General features: G+C 44.9%; 1 protein-coding gene across 2 annotated transcripts in view; it reads right to left on the bottom strand.

Annotated features, from left to right (window-relative positions):
* Positions 1–15,039, bottom strand: part of LOC119405994 (multiple PDZ domain protein) — a 352,266-nt gene that overhangs the window by 225,022 nt on the left and 112,205 nt on the right. The window lies entirely within an intron of this gene.

The raw sequence follows: 15,039 nt of genomic DNA, 5'->3' as shown, positions 1-15,039 counted from the left end.
ATAGCCGCTGCAGTATGTCGAATGTTCTAACACCCTTGGGAATGAAAAGGCGCTCCCTTGCTTATCATCCAAATGCCTGAAGCGTCGGAAGCTGAAAGCAAGGAACAGCCTGTAAGCTTTTGACAAAGGCTTCCACATCATCTGCGAAAACACCAGGTAAGAAGTGTAATACACTGAGGAAAAGCAACAGCTGGTGCCATATGTCCTTCAAGGTTTAAGCATCTGTTGCAAGGAAAGAACGTGGCAGCCAGTTTCACAATTATGGTGACATATGGCACCACATTCTTTCCATCGACAAAATCTGCCCTCCTCAACCAGTGTTGACACAGATGACATGCACACTCTAGAAAATGTTCACACCTTTTGGGGCACGTTTTGCCCCCAAACAATAACCACTCATTGGTCTCACTTGCGTTTGCCTGATTGAAAACTCAGTGCACGCGTCGATAACGTACAATGTCGTCCTTTATGAAAGGGAACACGCAAGCGCGTGGCCTGCCCTCTGCAGCAGCTGCCTACAGCATCATCAACCGACAGCTAAAGAAAACACGTCCGCTTCTGGTGTCACCTATTGGCAAAGAAAATAATGAGTCACAGCCGGTGGACAAAAGCTGCTAGATTACACTTCCTCTCGGCTCGCGAAAAGATTATGCTCCTTGGGCTCAGCCTTTTACATTACAGATACATTAATTAAAATTTTTACAAACATTAGAAACATTTTCTCGCTTCATGTTTCTTACATAGCAACATCTCCTTCGCTGTCATCATGGCCAGGGTGCTCTGATTGCGCATGGCGTTATAGCATCAGGTGCATATATACTAAACGACAAAGTAATTTCTCTGCTGACATACCAGCACTTTCCGGGTAAGTGGGATTCTGCCTCAAAGGAAAATTTCCACGGCGTTCAGAGATACACTTTCGAAAAAGCAAACCGCAACTAAACCTTCAGCTGAATGCATTGCTCTCGCCCATATAGCTCAGTTTAGGTGAAGTGCAACTCGCATAAGCCGTTTCTATGTTTCCACTGTGCTCGCGCATCACGGCCGATTTGTTGGCAGCAGATGATGCGCTGCAAGCATCGCCTCTTGTGCGAGCGGAGAGGGAGTGTATTCTAGCAGCGATTGTCCACCGGCCAAGGCTCGTTATTTTGTTTGCCAATAGACGACGCCAGAAGCGGATGTGGTTCCTTTAACTGTCAGTTGATGGCGCTGTAGGCAGCCGCCACAGAGCGCAGGCCACGTGCTCGCGCGTTCCCTTTCATACAGGACGACAGTGTACACGCCGTTCGTAATTTGGAAGTCTCAGGTGCCAAAGCCAAAGAAAGGAAAGGCACGCGAGACGTACGATGATTGTTGTTTGGAGACAAGCTCTACAAAGTGGAAATATTTTCTATTATTGCGCTTCTAATTTATTTCAGGCGCGCAAGCTCTGTGTCAAGTACAGAGGTTTTTTTTTAATGCACCAAAAAACACCACCTCTGCAACAAGTTTTGAAGTATGCAAAAGCTTGTGGTTTAGTCGGAAAGAGCACTTGTACCGGCTTCCCTTTTTCAATGCAACATTCAGTATGTCGCGGCATTCGCTGTGGTGTTCCTAGCACAAAGTCTGGAAAGCAGGAGGGAGAGAGCCTGGGAAGCGCAGGCACCAGGAAGACGTGGAGACAGATGATTGAAAAAAAGAAATTAAAAACAAAAAATAAAGAAGAGAGCGAGAGAGTGAGGCAGGGAGAGTGCCGTGAGTGCCAGGGGAGAGAAGGAACTGCTGCACACCCATGCCTCACGAGCCCCATCATGTCAGCCGCTTTTTTTTTTTTTTGCTGAGACACAGCGTCATGTCGTAGCTTCTCGTCCGACTGCCCGCAGAAGGCAAGTCTACAGCATGCTCAACACCTACAGGATGATGCGCAAAACTCCGCAAGAAGGTTTCTCCACATAACATCACCGTTAAAATCCCAATGTGGGGGAGTGCATTCGTCCACACTAATCTTCACTTCAATTCAAGATCCAGTTTCTTAGTGATAGCGTTTCAGTTTGTGCAGTGAAATCCACTCACCAATTGCGTGTACGTTGGTCTATGGGTCCTTTAAGAACACTCAATTTTCTCAGGCTTTCGATGTGCACTGCGGGCCTTAGCTACTAAAGGGACACTAAAGTGTAACACAAGGTCACTTTAGACTGATAAATTAATCTTTGAGAAGTCTATTGATGTTAACTTTGCAATCACAGGTGCATTGTTAAAAGAGAAAATGAAAGACGATGTTTCAATTTGCTAAAATTCGCGACACGATCTCAACAGCTCAACATCAGTGATGTCACAGATTTCAAAGTCTCTTTGTATTTCTTGCAACATTGGCCCAACAAAATTTCCTGAAAACTGCTACATTAACTCTCTGGCTTGCTTAGAACACAATGCAATTCGCTTTTACCAATGGAGAACTACGTAGGTCCTAGCAGATGCCGTCAAAATAAATGAGGCCATGATGTGTTGGTGCAGAAGGCTCAAGGTGACGTCGACACCAGCATCCTTTATTTTGCGTGTTTTCTGGCCTATCAGGCATCTTCTAGCAGCAATAGCAGTGCTTTCAGTATTGAAAAAGTGCAATTTACTAGCATGAGACATAGCTTTTCTCTTTAGTGTCCCTTTAAGAGCTTTGAATTTCGAAAACAAGATAAGTGGACCACCTCGAGGGGTCGGGGGCAAACTGTGTCGACATCTTTCCGTGCTCCAACTTGAACACGAGGCAGGCTACATAAACAAGCCTGGCAGCACACGCGTATAGGTAATTTACGATCCTAGATTTACCAACGGGTAATTTACGACTGCGATCCCTCGCGACTAGTGACTAGCCTATTGCGGGCAGTCCACCGCGAGGCGGCGGCAAACGTCCAAAACGGCGGCGAACAGCAGAAAAACGTTGTGCTCAAAAGCATGCGGCAGCCAAGGGCGAGGCCACAGGAAGAAAAAGAAGGCCCGCGTGAATCAAGAGTCGAGGCCACGTCTCGTCAAACTTCTCTCTTTATTTGCTTCGACTAGGTCTCTTACAAGGGTCAGAAACAACTTGCAGGAGAGCAGATATGGCGCCAGCTTTTTTTTAACAAGGCGAGAACCAAAAGCTTTTTTTAAGACACAAAAACCAACAATTACAAAACTACACAGGCTTCCTTAATTATCACTTCATTCTTTTTTACGTAAGCTTCACTTAAGGATTACTCGTTCGTGTTTAGGGATAGGGAGAGACAACTGTCAGCAGCATGTGCTTCCGTTCCCACGTTTTTTTTTTTTGTCTCGTTTAGAGCAGGCCACGGTTTTTCAAAGAACCTCGAAGTTTCTCGGCTTCATGTTTTTAACATCGGGCTTGTTTACTGTAAGCACACATTGGCTTTTTCCCGCATGCAATAAAGCACAAGGTTTTCCGTTCGCTGCCTTAACGCCTCTCGCACGTGCGTTGGGTTTGCTCCGGGTGAGAAAAAAATTTTGCGGGCCAGGCACCGAGCGAAACTGTTGCGGCGAAACTAAGAGAAAAATTATCCAAGCTATTGGCTCCACGAGAAATAAAGAAGAAAGCGCTGGTTTTGCGGGGTGTTTCCGTTATCGCGCTAAATGTTGCTACGGTTAAGCGAGGCACACCTACGGCACAAGCCGATGCAGGGAGCTGTTATTACGATGTTGGGAGTGCCGGCACTTGTTAGTAATGCAAACATGCCAACTGCCCCCTGAAAAATTATATAATAAAACATGAGAAACAGCAGAAACATGCACTACACCCCCAAGATATATTTAGAAAACACTCATGCTCAGGTTACGAGCGAGCTGCGAGTAGGCGCTTAGAAGGACGATAACGAGAAGAACCAAGTTAAGGACATATCCGTAGGGTAGTAACGCCAAAATCCGCTTACCATTTCACTGCAAGCCAAAGGTCAATTATTAGTACAAAAATTGGAGGCCAAACCTGCCTCCCCATTTTTTCTTATTGTAATCCTTACGCTCGAACCAGAATGCTAATGATTTCCTTGCACTCTACAAAAATAAAAAGCAATGCCAGCCATGTTAAACTTATTTATGAAAGAAACACTTTACAACGAATCACAGCTTCAACACAGTGGGGAAGTTACGACCACGTGCCGTATATGTTATTCATTATCGTTGGAAATCCTTAATTTGGCAGCATTGTTCGCACATTTCAAGCTCTATCTTACACTGAAAAACTTTTCAGAGATTACCATTCACAGTGAATGCTTCCTCTCAAAATGTCATCTTAACTTATGAGAAACTACCATAACATGGTCTCCAGCTGTCAAAATTTTCTCCTAGCAAAGGGAGCAATACTCGGGGTCATGGTTGGCATGGCAGACTGTGGAACTAATGAAATTATTGCAAATCTCGGGTTAGTGCAAGCAGCTCTACGGAATAAATACGTCATCTGCCATGACTAAGCTTGTGGACATCAGTTTATGTAAAGACGCACACTATTTTAGTCATGTTTAGTGTCCGATGTTCTACGATGTTCTGGCTGCGAGCACAGGTGGCAAGCTGTGACAAATGGTCTCAGAATGAATAGCTTCGGATCTGTGACATCCATGCAATAGTTACATACTATTTCATAACCTATCACTCATATGGGGTTTAATCCTACGTAAAATTACAAGCCTTAGTAACATTGCTTGCTATATTGGAAACAGAGTACAGACACAGAACTTTAGCTTCAACATTAATCTTTTAACGTAATTTCTGGATTACTAATAACATCTGGGGTTTTACGTAACAAACCGAGATATGATTATGAAGGAACGCCGTAGTGGAGGGCTCCTGGAAATTTCGACCATCTGGTGTTCTTTAACGTGTACTGACATCATACAGTACACGGGCCCCTAGCATTTCGCCTCCATCGAACTGTGACTGCTGCGGCCGGGATCGAACCCACACCTTCGGGTCAGCAGCCGAGCACCGTAAGCACCGATCCACCGTGGCGGACAATTTTTTGATCACTGTATCTCAGGTCACAGAGAGGTACACACACAGAGAAATTTTGAAAGCATATCTTAGCAGTCTAACTTGACACTTGGTACTTCTCTTCATCGTCCCTCTAATTGAGCCAGTACAACAGCTTTCCAATGTAGACGATTAGGTGTGCCCATTGACATAATCAAACAAGCAGAAAAATAGTTGCAAAGCTCACATCAGGCAAGCAAGAAAGACATGCGCACACACGAAGGCATACGTAGCACCTGCATTAGCTTTTAAAACAACAAAAAAAAAAATCTGGCTTCACCATAATATTATTTCAGAATGTAGGTACACATTTCTGGTGAACCACACCAACTGCCAAAATTTCATTACGCATATTCTTGCACCCGACTGAATTAAAACCGCATCAAAATGGTGGCAGGCAAAGAAAAGGATTGAAATATGCAAGCCCGAGATGCAAGAACTACGCCACTACAAATCTGTCGACAAATTACGGTCAACTGCCTGCACTGTGCAGTAGTTTCTGTATAATGAGCAAGCTAGAAGCCAGAAGTCCAAGCTATGAGCCGGAAAACGTTCCAGTCATGGCTCCTAGTTCGAAGCTTGGGAAGCAAGCCCCCTACAACATGCTGACCTCTAGAAAATACGAAACGGCAGTCGTTCTGGTTCTCAAAGACTGTGCAGTTTCGACGCTGATTGTAAGCCAATCCTTTTTTTTCAATCAAAGCAGGCATTAAGTAGAACCCAGAGGCAGGCAGCAGTGGTGCAGGACAACAAGGCAAGCAAGCTGGCGAAGCCAAGGACAGAGATGAAAAGCTGGGTAGTAATGAAGGGCAGCTGGGGTAGAGGAAAAGTGCTAGAAGATATATGTCTTATGTGTTTGCCAAATGTAGTAACCTAAGCTATGGCTGCCAAAGTTTTCAGGGCATGGAATCCCCCCGTCCCCCCCCCCCAAAAAAAATTCCATGTCCGGTAATGCAATTTTTACCAAACTGAAAGGTGAGGTTTGTTGTAATCTGTGTGAAGATTGCAGTGCATCGCTGCACTTTCGCACTAATGGTGTTAGAAAAATGAAAACATTATTTTGCAATTTCCAAGATTTATAAGCTTTTGCAGTCGCACAATGCAAACTGCAATGCAACGTGGCCAGCATAGAGAAGAACAATGTCTTCGATACTGTGTCACCTGCACAGTAAGAGTACTACATTAATAAAAAATGTTTGTTAGTTTTTTCGGCTGTACAATTAGATAGCACTGCCAACTGTGGAGGTCAAAGTAAGTGATCGTCCACTTCTAACAGGATATTTTCCGTTTGCATACAGCTGCTCACGACAGCTAAAGCGAATCTGGAAAAGCAGGCCTGCAGACAGAGGTGTGAGAAACCAGATGTCATCAGTCATTGGCATAAGGCGGCGTAGCAGTTGTTGCTTTGACATATCGAAACAGGACAAATTTTGAACTTACGCTGAACGCCATCCACGCGTTTCTTCCGCAAAAACAGACTGCCCTACACCGTGCACTGACTCTAATCATGCGTTGCAGACTCTACTGAATTGAAGAACTGTAAGTCGATTAATGCTCAAGAACTAATTAATGCTCGAGACAAAGTGACACTGCAGGCATACACACACCATCCTGTCACAGCAGATCCGTTTCTCATAAACATTCTCATATGTTTCGTTATAACTAATTTTTTTTTTAAATTTAAGAGTCACTGCTGACATGAGCACAAGCCTACACTTTCCTACAGTGCCTTCTAAGCCGTGGCTCGCAAATCCATGCCAGTCGATAGCATAGCGGCTTCCCTGTTTTGTTACACAGCACCCCCAAGCTAGGCGGCACTGTCGTGTGAGCCTCGATGAAATTGGAAAAGGAGAAACCTAAATGGTCACTGACTCGTTCAAATTTTTCTTTTCGCACTGTATTGTGGTATTTTAGAAGGGCAGTTCACCTTGTTTTTCTCCTTATATTTGCATTTAAAGCGTTCCAAAAACCAAATACACTCATTCGTCATTATACCGCAGTCCGCACCTGACACGAAAATAACTTTGTAACATCCGAAAATTTGTTATAAACGTATATTCGTAACACTGCATCTATGACAAGACTATTTACCTTGTTATACCGATAATTCGCTATATAAGTGCTTATTTCGAGGTTTGAGTTTACCTGAAATCGTGCGCCGAGTGCCCGAAAATATCGCGCGTGGCCTCCGCACCGTGCGAGAGGGGTGCAAAGAGGGAGACCAAGCCGTGCAATGGAGGTGGTGGCAACTGGCCACAGCGGATGGGGGAGGGGAAAACAATTGCACATGCTGCAGACGGGTTGCCTCCCCCTTTACAATGACAAGGGGAGAAGGGAGCGACGGGAAAAAAACAACAAAAACCAAACACAGGGAATGTCGTCAACGCTTGTTGCCCGCAAACGGGCTCGTTTGGAAAGTGGTGGTGGTTTAAAAGAAAACGAGTAAGTGATGCCGCAAGATAGAGAAAGATGCTAGCTGCACACACGCCTCGTCGAGCACCGGTGAAATGGCGAGAGAACGGCCGGCAAGAACACGCATTCCCTGCAGACTCCCACCGACCGGCTGGGTACAAATTTCAGGGCAGCTCCCGTTTTAAGGAGAACGCTTGCCGACCAAATTTTGCGACACGTTATCATCGTTTTTAAAGATCTTTAGGAAAAAGAGACGTGGAGAAAGAGTCACTTACGCTTTTCAAGGAATCTGAAGCAGCGTCTTCCGAATAACATGAGCAGGGTGCTCTAGCAGAATAAAACTGGCATGCTACAAGTTTTCTCTCCACACATAAAACGCGGCAGGGAACGCCACGTCACCAAACCTTTACGTGCATTCAAAGATCAACGTAAGCCAATGAACGTGTTGGCCTTTTACAGGATTGTCAATAACATGACTTCACATGGTGACATGCGAGACATTTTCACGTTAGGACCCTGAAACTTTTTTTTTCGGCTAAGGGCAACATTTGATGCGAATGTCAGATAGCACCATTTTGTTTAAAGGATTACCAATATCTATTCAAGTGAAAATAAAGATGATAAATAATAATAATACAGTGCTTTGAAAGTCCTGCGTGCTCTTACCTGCCGTCTTTTCCATAGCACCAGAAAAAGATTGCTAGCCAAAAACTACAAAAACTGATGCGGCAGTCTGTGCTAGGGCGCTTTAAGCTACAGTATGACAAACCTCGCGACACTTGCGCACTCTGTGGTGCAATCTTGTACACGGTTCCATAATAGAATGTTCATCCTTGCTGCACGCGATTGGTTGAGGCTCATACGTACATAACCAGTTTGTGATATTTATGCAGGTTTCGACCAACTGCGCACGGCGAGGACAGACATTCTATCATAAAACATACGCAAGATTGCGCCCCATGGCATGGGACCACCAAGTCAACACGTGACCATACAAGTGCGTCGCCAAGAAAAAGAGAATAGTGTCACAGCACTGCACGCACTACATGCGCGTCACCTACAGCAACTCGGTGATAACACCGCTACAAAAACACCACCAAAACACTGTAAAAAGACGCTTGCCCCATGAGAGAATGGGCGGCCAAACTATGAGCTTCGGTGGTGACGTTTTCGTCACCCTACGACTACAACACACACGCTGTGCGTCGCTTACAGTTAAAAGATGAAAGCAAGCCAAGAAATTTGAAAAATGGGCTACGACAAGCAACAGCCTCCACTGCCAACCAAGGTGGCAACTGTAAAACACTGTTAGCCCTTTGTTAACACGAGAACACATTCCAGGAAGCATGTACAGCGACGCAACGCGTCTTAAGAAAAAGTTTTGTTAGAATTTTCTTTTGCCGTTGATAGGTGAAAGAAGGTGTACCTATGTGCTATACCACCTACACAACCGGCTTAACGGCTGCACGCATGTTGCGGCTCTTGCCTTGGTCGTTTTCAGTGGCATGGGAATTCTCGTACAATCACAACCAAATGTTCAACCGGAACCAACTCACTCACAACGTCGATTCCTCTACAACAAATCAGTTTGTTCATTAGTGGTGTTACTGTCGCATTCTTCCACCACCAAGTTTCAAATTGTGCATAGCAAATCACTTCACTCAAAGTTACCAGCACCTTTACTTGCACGAACACTATTTTCTCGTTCCATATGCCTAGATCTGGATTTTTTTTTATCACCTTCTTGAACTTTTGCACAAATCTGAGCACAGGCCTCACAGAAAACTTGAACAAATTTTTAAACTAAACCTTTTCACTCCTCAGGAATCGAACCCATCTGCAACACGGGGGATCATCAAATACAGTCGAGCCCGACTATATCGAACCCGTTTATATCAAATTATCCCGTATATCGAACAATTTCTAAACACGGTAAATTTACATTGAGAATATATAGCAAAAGTTACTGTTACATCGAACGAAAATAGCAACGACAACCGATATATCAAACTCCATGTGCCTCAAAAGTGCCCCAGCAAGTTGGCTTTCCCTCGCGGTGGCGGGGAAAACTGCCGGCGCCACCCTAGAAAAAGTGGTTTAGACCCGGTTGTGCACGGGCGAACACCCCCCTGCAAGAAATGATCCTGGCCCGCTCGCAGCGCTTACAGCCAATCAGAGGCCGTCGTGCTTTCTCCGAGGCGCGGAGGCGGTAGAAGTGAGCGCCATTTTTTCTTTCTTTATGCTTGTGTGCCTGCTGCTGCCTGTTTTCCTCGATTCCTCGTTCAGCGTGGTCCGTGCTGCTGGTGTTGCCTGTTGGTGCTCTGTGAACTTTATTGGCGCGCTGTCGTCATGGCTTGTGCAAAGAGGCAGTATTTGCCGTTCGCCGCGAAACTCGAAATCATAAATCGGGTCGAGTGCGGTGTAAAGAAGTCCGACGTCGCCGCCGCATACAAAAGACACCACAGGTGTTTCCGCCGGAGTTTGGAGCGAGCTGGCAGAGTTCCCGGGAGCTATCGACGGATCGACATTCGACGAGTTCGTCAGTGCGGACGATGTCGCCATCATGGGTGAGCTACAAGATGAGGACTACGTTGCAGACGTCGTGCCGACCACGAGCCAAAGCGACAGCAACAAGGAAATTGACGATGGCCCATTGCCTACATCCTCCGAAGTGATTAGTGCACTTGCGGCCTCAGCTGCTCCGACTCGTTGGACAATGTGGAGGCGTGCGTGCTGTCGCAGGCAGCGAAGTCGTTGACACAGAAGAAAATCCAGGACTATTTTGTTCCAAAGTAGGGCACGCAAGTAAGCCACCATATTAATAAAGTACTTTTCTTACTGTTATGTTCCTTTGTGTCAAAATCCTATAGCGGGCCTATATCGAATTATGCCATATATCGAACTAATAAACGTTTTTTGGCGAGTTCGATATACCCGGGTTCGACTGTACAATGCATCGAAGAAAAAAAGACTGTGGCATGCTTCCTGAAATGTCAAAAGTGTTCAGTGCAATAGAGTCTCCTACAAAAATTACTGGAGTGAACCCTGGCATACTTATCATTTCGCTATCGTATCAACATTGGTTGGGGCCTTACCTTGGCCAAATTTCAGGCTTGGGGCTTGAGGCATTTGCTCGACGCCACTTGTTATGCTTTATTTCTCCCAATGTTTAGCATAGTGATCTAAGCCGAGCAAGAGCATTGGTCTCTGCCCAAATGCACGATTATCATGAAATGACGCACTTACTATTCAACGCTTTACAAAGTCGCAGAGCCGTCTGAAGCCAAGGGGACGAAGTCTAGGCCAAATGCCACCACATTTTTAGCTTTCACAGCATGCTATTGCCAAAGTTTCCTCTAGTAGTTTTCATAGGAAAACTCTCAAATCCGGTGCCTCCTATCACTGTCGTGTGCAAACGAGCGACCGCACCATCTGCATGCTGACCAAAGAAAAAGTGGGCACGTGTTTGTACTTGCTCGCTGATAATGCTGTTTGATACAAAGCGCTGGATGGTAGACCAGTCCAAAATGCAGATTCTGAATGAGAGCTTAGAGCTGTTTGGGTAAAGAGCGTGTGATTGTGAAACCAGAGGGATGTTACACTGAGTAAATTTGGCAACTAAGTTGCACACAGAGAGAATGAGATAGCTGCTGCAGTACCTCACAAGCATAGCAAAATGCGACTACTGAATCTTCAGGAATCGTTAATCAGGAATTGTGCTGCCTGCTACCTATATCATGATAAGCCTGTCCACCGGCCAAGTGAGCTTCGAACTATAAAACTATTCAATGGCACTGAGTAAAATGTCAAGAACATTTAGCTAAACACAGAGACACGTGCAATAAAAAATACGTTGCCAACCATTTGGGGGGAGAAAAAGCTGTCTTTGAGGACAGTGGAATTAAATCAATAAACACCTAAAATCAGCTGTTACATAGAAACACTGACCAGTAAAGATAGCGCGAAATGAAAAAAGTGAAGTAAAATATTAAAATAGTTGCGCTGTAATAAATAAAAATTTTCTCAGGTTTTGTGCACTTGCTGCATGTTTGCGTGACAGACCTCACGTATAACAAGGGGTCGGTCACACAAAACAGGGGAAAAAAATGAAAGATTTCCGTAACGTGTTGCAGGGTGGACAGCCGCATCTGTTGAGAGACGCCAGCCCTCAAATAACGATATACGCAAGCCCCCGAAGTACAGGAGAGCCGAGAGTGGTAGCACCGTGAGAATTCCGACCCTGTCATGCTCCCGTCCGAGCCAGATCCTGGTGACAGAGGCGAGAGCTCTACCGACAGAAGCCCCGTAAGCATTTGCCTGTTTCTTGTCGCATAATCGTAGCAATGGTGTTCTGGAGCCACACGGTGACGAAGAAGTTATGTAGATCCGATCCGGTGTACTTTTTCAGAATCTACGTGAAGCGGAGCTTTCGCAAACGTCACTTTAATTAAACAATGCAAGTTAAAGTGGCCGGTTGCTACGCAAGGTTCCGGCTCACCCGATTCATTGCTAGCAGTTGCGACAGGAATTTAAAGAGAGGTGATTGAAGCCTTCCATATCGGGCAACGAGGCTCAAAATGTACCAGCAAACCATCCATCTCATCCCTAGCTAAAGAAGTGTCATTTTTGGTAGGCAAAGGAAGACCTCCTTGAAAACATCAGTTTTCTGTGTTGAGATTGTATGAAACCCTAACAGTGCTGAAGCATATTGCATCCAAAGTGGAGCCACGTTTCTCATAACACTGCTCGTACACAGCAAGACTACAGTGCACAGCAGAAACTGTTACAGCTTTTGTCTTACTGTTTCAATATCTCTATAAACTTGTGAACAACATGTGTTTAGACAGCTTATCTGTTTGGTTCCGCTGCGCTCGCAATTTATCAGAGCATGCATCTGATGTTTTAATTTATCACTGCCCTGTTAGGCCTAGTGTGCATTTTATCGTTCATCATGGGAGGTGGTGGCCTGCAGTGACCACCGTTTTCTGATTATTTCCAGTAATGTTACAGTGCTATGCTATGGATGTCAACGTTATAATAGCTATCTTTCTACACTGTGGCCATTTTGTTGCCAACTGCTGCAAAAACAAGACTCTGGTGAGCTTGTCAAACTGCTTTAAAAAGTATTCCCATTTAAAATTTTTAAAGTTTCTGAAAAATTTTCAAACCTTTCTGCATAAACAATACGCAAATAAACTTCCTAACATAAATGGGGAGTTTATTTTTTCCACAAGAGCTGCAAATGCTTACGAAGCGTCCATTTTGGACTATGGTTCAGCCACCGTACGCTCCCGAAACACCACTGCTCAGCTTAAACGAGTTTTTCGATTTTTAGAGAAATTCTCACATGCTCTCAGAGAACTGCTTGGTAATGCCATGAGCGCATTTACAGTGCCGTCGTAATACTGAAGTGGAAGCCTATCGTATACGCAAACCTCCCTTTCACCGGATCTGAGGAGTTGGATCTCGTCTTGCAAACCCTCTAGAACAAACCCCGACACACTGACTCAGCAACTGCTCTCGAATGCTTTCACTGTTGGAAGTAGCCAAGGTCCGTTAAAGCTGACCGGAAGCCACAATTTGATTCAATGCACGCACGGACAAGATACGAACACTTTATGCGACGAAACAGGCAGGATGTCTGTCACGCTCCTGAAAGCATGCATGTCATGTCTTTGAGATCGTTTTGCAGAAGGCGCATTTCTTCATAAACATTAGTTTCTGAAAAAGGGCATTAAGTGGGAATGTTAACTTAAAACAGACATTATTGCTCTCAATTAAAACAAATGCGATGAGACAGAGCTTCCACAAGCGGCAAATGGAAAAGCGAACAAGTGTGAAATAGGAGTGGCTTCAAGAGTTAAAATTCAGAACTAGCTCTCAGCGATGTAGGCCACCTTTGAAATGACTTGCAAATAGACAATAAAGTCAACAATAAAACGTGAAAAGCAGTGTGCCCTATTGTTGGAGTACTGTGTGTTTGTATCATCCTGTCAGGGTTAGTTAACGCAGTGGGGCGCCCCCTGCGTGCTGTCCTCCAAACTCATCAGGACTGACAATGGCCGCTGGATTATGGCCTCGGAGATTACTGGCACTGCACTGGAATCGCTGCGCATCACCTCCACGGACTGGCATCATGTCTTCCTCTGTTATCTCGAGTTCACTGGCTGGCTTTGAAAGACTTGCTCATTATCCCCGACCGTAGGTCATTTACAGACTCATAATGAGCACGAAGAGCTTTCCGAGACCTACTGGTCTAGCTAGTCCTTCGAGGATTGAACCTGAGGTGAGGTGTCACGAGAAAGAAAAAGAGCTGCCCGTGCCAAAACGCCGCAGCCTCTGCGTTGAGTAGTATGCCGTCAGAAACTTCACATCTGTCCGTGAAAAAAGCCGCATTAAGTGTCTTCTCAGAGCTGAAAGGAGAAAAGCTTCTGGATCGGCTTGCCAAACTCCCAAATCGCTCAACTGCGGTTAGAAATAGTCTGTTGGAAACCATCGGCCAAATAGCGCGCAAGGTCACCGTGCTGTTGTGACCACTACATAAACTGTTGTAGCGACTCCCTGCGACTGCAAATCCCGCACCTAGCAAGTTCTTTTCAACCTGCCCGTTCCAACGTTCCTAGCTAAGCAGAGCTCGCACATTCCCAGCACCAAGGTCATCACACGTGGTGTCTTCGTTAGTTCACTGTGAGCTTCGTTGAACGAGTGTTGTGTAGCTTTTGTTCATTAACTTTACAACACTATCGTGTTCTGTTTGTTTACGTTGTGACATCCACTTCCATGCTTACAATCTGACATGTTTACCACGTAAGCTGATGAAATTTTACGCATTATTCCCAAAGAGTTAATAAGGTGGCAACAGTGGACATTCGTCATGTAAATCCAGATGATGGTCGGGCAGTAGCACTGGTCATGGACACTACGCTCTGATGTTACAATCGGCTAACAGTACATCTCCAATAAATTACTCTTACCTAAGATACCTAATGCATCGAAAAATCTAGACTGACGCCATAGTATTTTTAAATACTTCAGTTACTGAGAATACCGAATACTCGGACGTCTACTTCCCTCAAGCTGTACTAAAAGAGGTAAATGTTTTACGTAAAAAGCAACTAAACCGGTTGCAATTAAATTATACTAAAGATCCCAGAAGGTCACTATTTAAAAGACGCTGCAATGATGATTGAAGCTACCTCGATCAAAGACGGGAAAAGAAAAAAAAACGTCCATGGCCTTTGAAGCGTTCCCAAGCTAGGTGAAACTTCGTATCAGTAAATCCTTTAGAGTAGCAGCGCTAATGTTTAATAGCAGCATCTTGGTTTGAGCTAGATGGTTCACCTTTGACGGGAACAGCACAAAAATTTGACGAAATGAGAACTCAGACGGCACTCAGCGATGCTGTTAATCTGTTTGTTGTCAGAGATAAGAAGAAAAAATTCTGGCAGATCCCACGCATAGTGGGAATCTGCCTTTTTCATTTTTCTATGCTGCCCTCTGCCATTTTCTTAGGGTTTTGGTAGGGTCCGGGACAACCGGTATCACCAAAACAAAAGCCTCCGAGATCAAAAGGCGTCAACATGCACCATGGCATCGTGAAAAATGCTGATTGGTTTCATGCGAAGCAGTCAACAAAAA

Source organism: Rhipicephalus sanguineus, chromosome 9, assembly GCF_013339695.2.
Source record: "Rhipicephalus sanguineus isolate Rsan-2018 chromosome 9, BIME_Rsan_1.4, whole genome shotgun sequence".
NCBI classification, from domain to species: Eukaryota; Metazoa; Arthropoda; class Arachnida; order Ixodida; family Ixodidae; genus Rhipicephalus; species Rhipicephalus sanguineus.
This window is presented reverse-complemented; position numbering and strand designations above follow the sequence as displayed.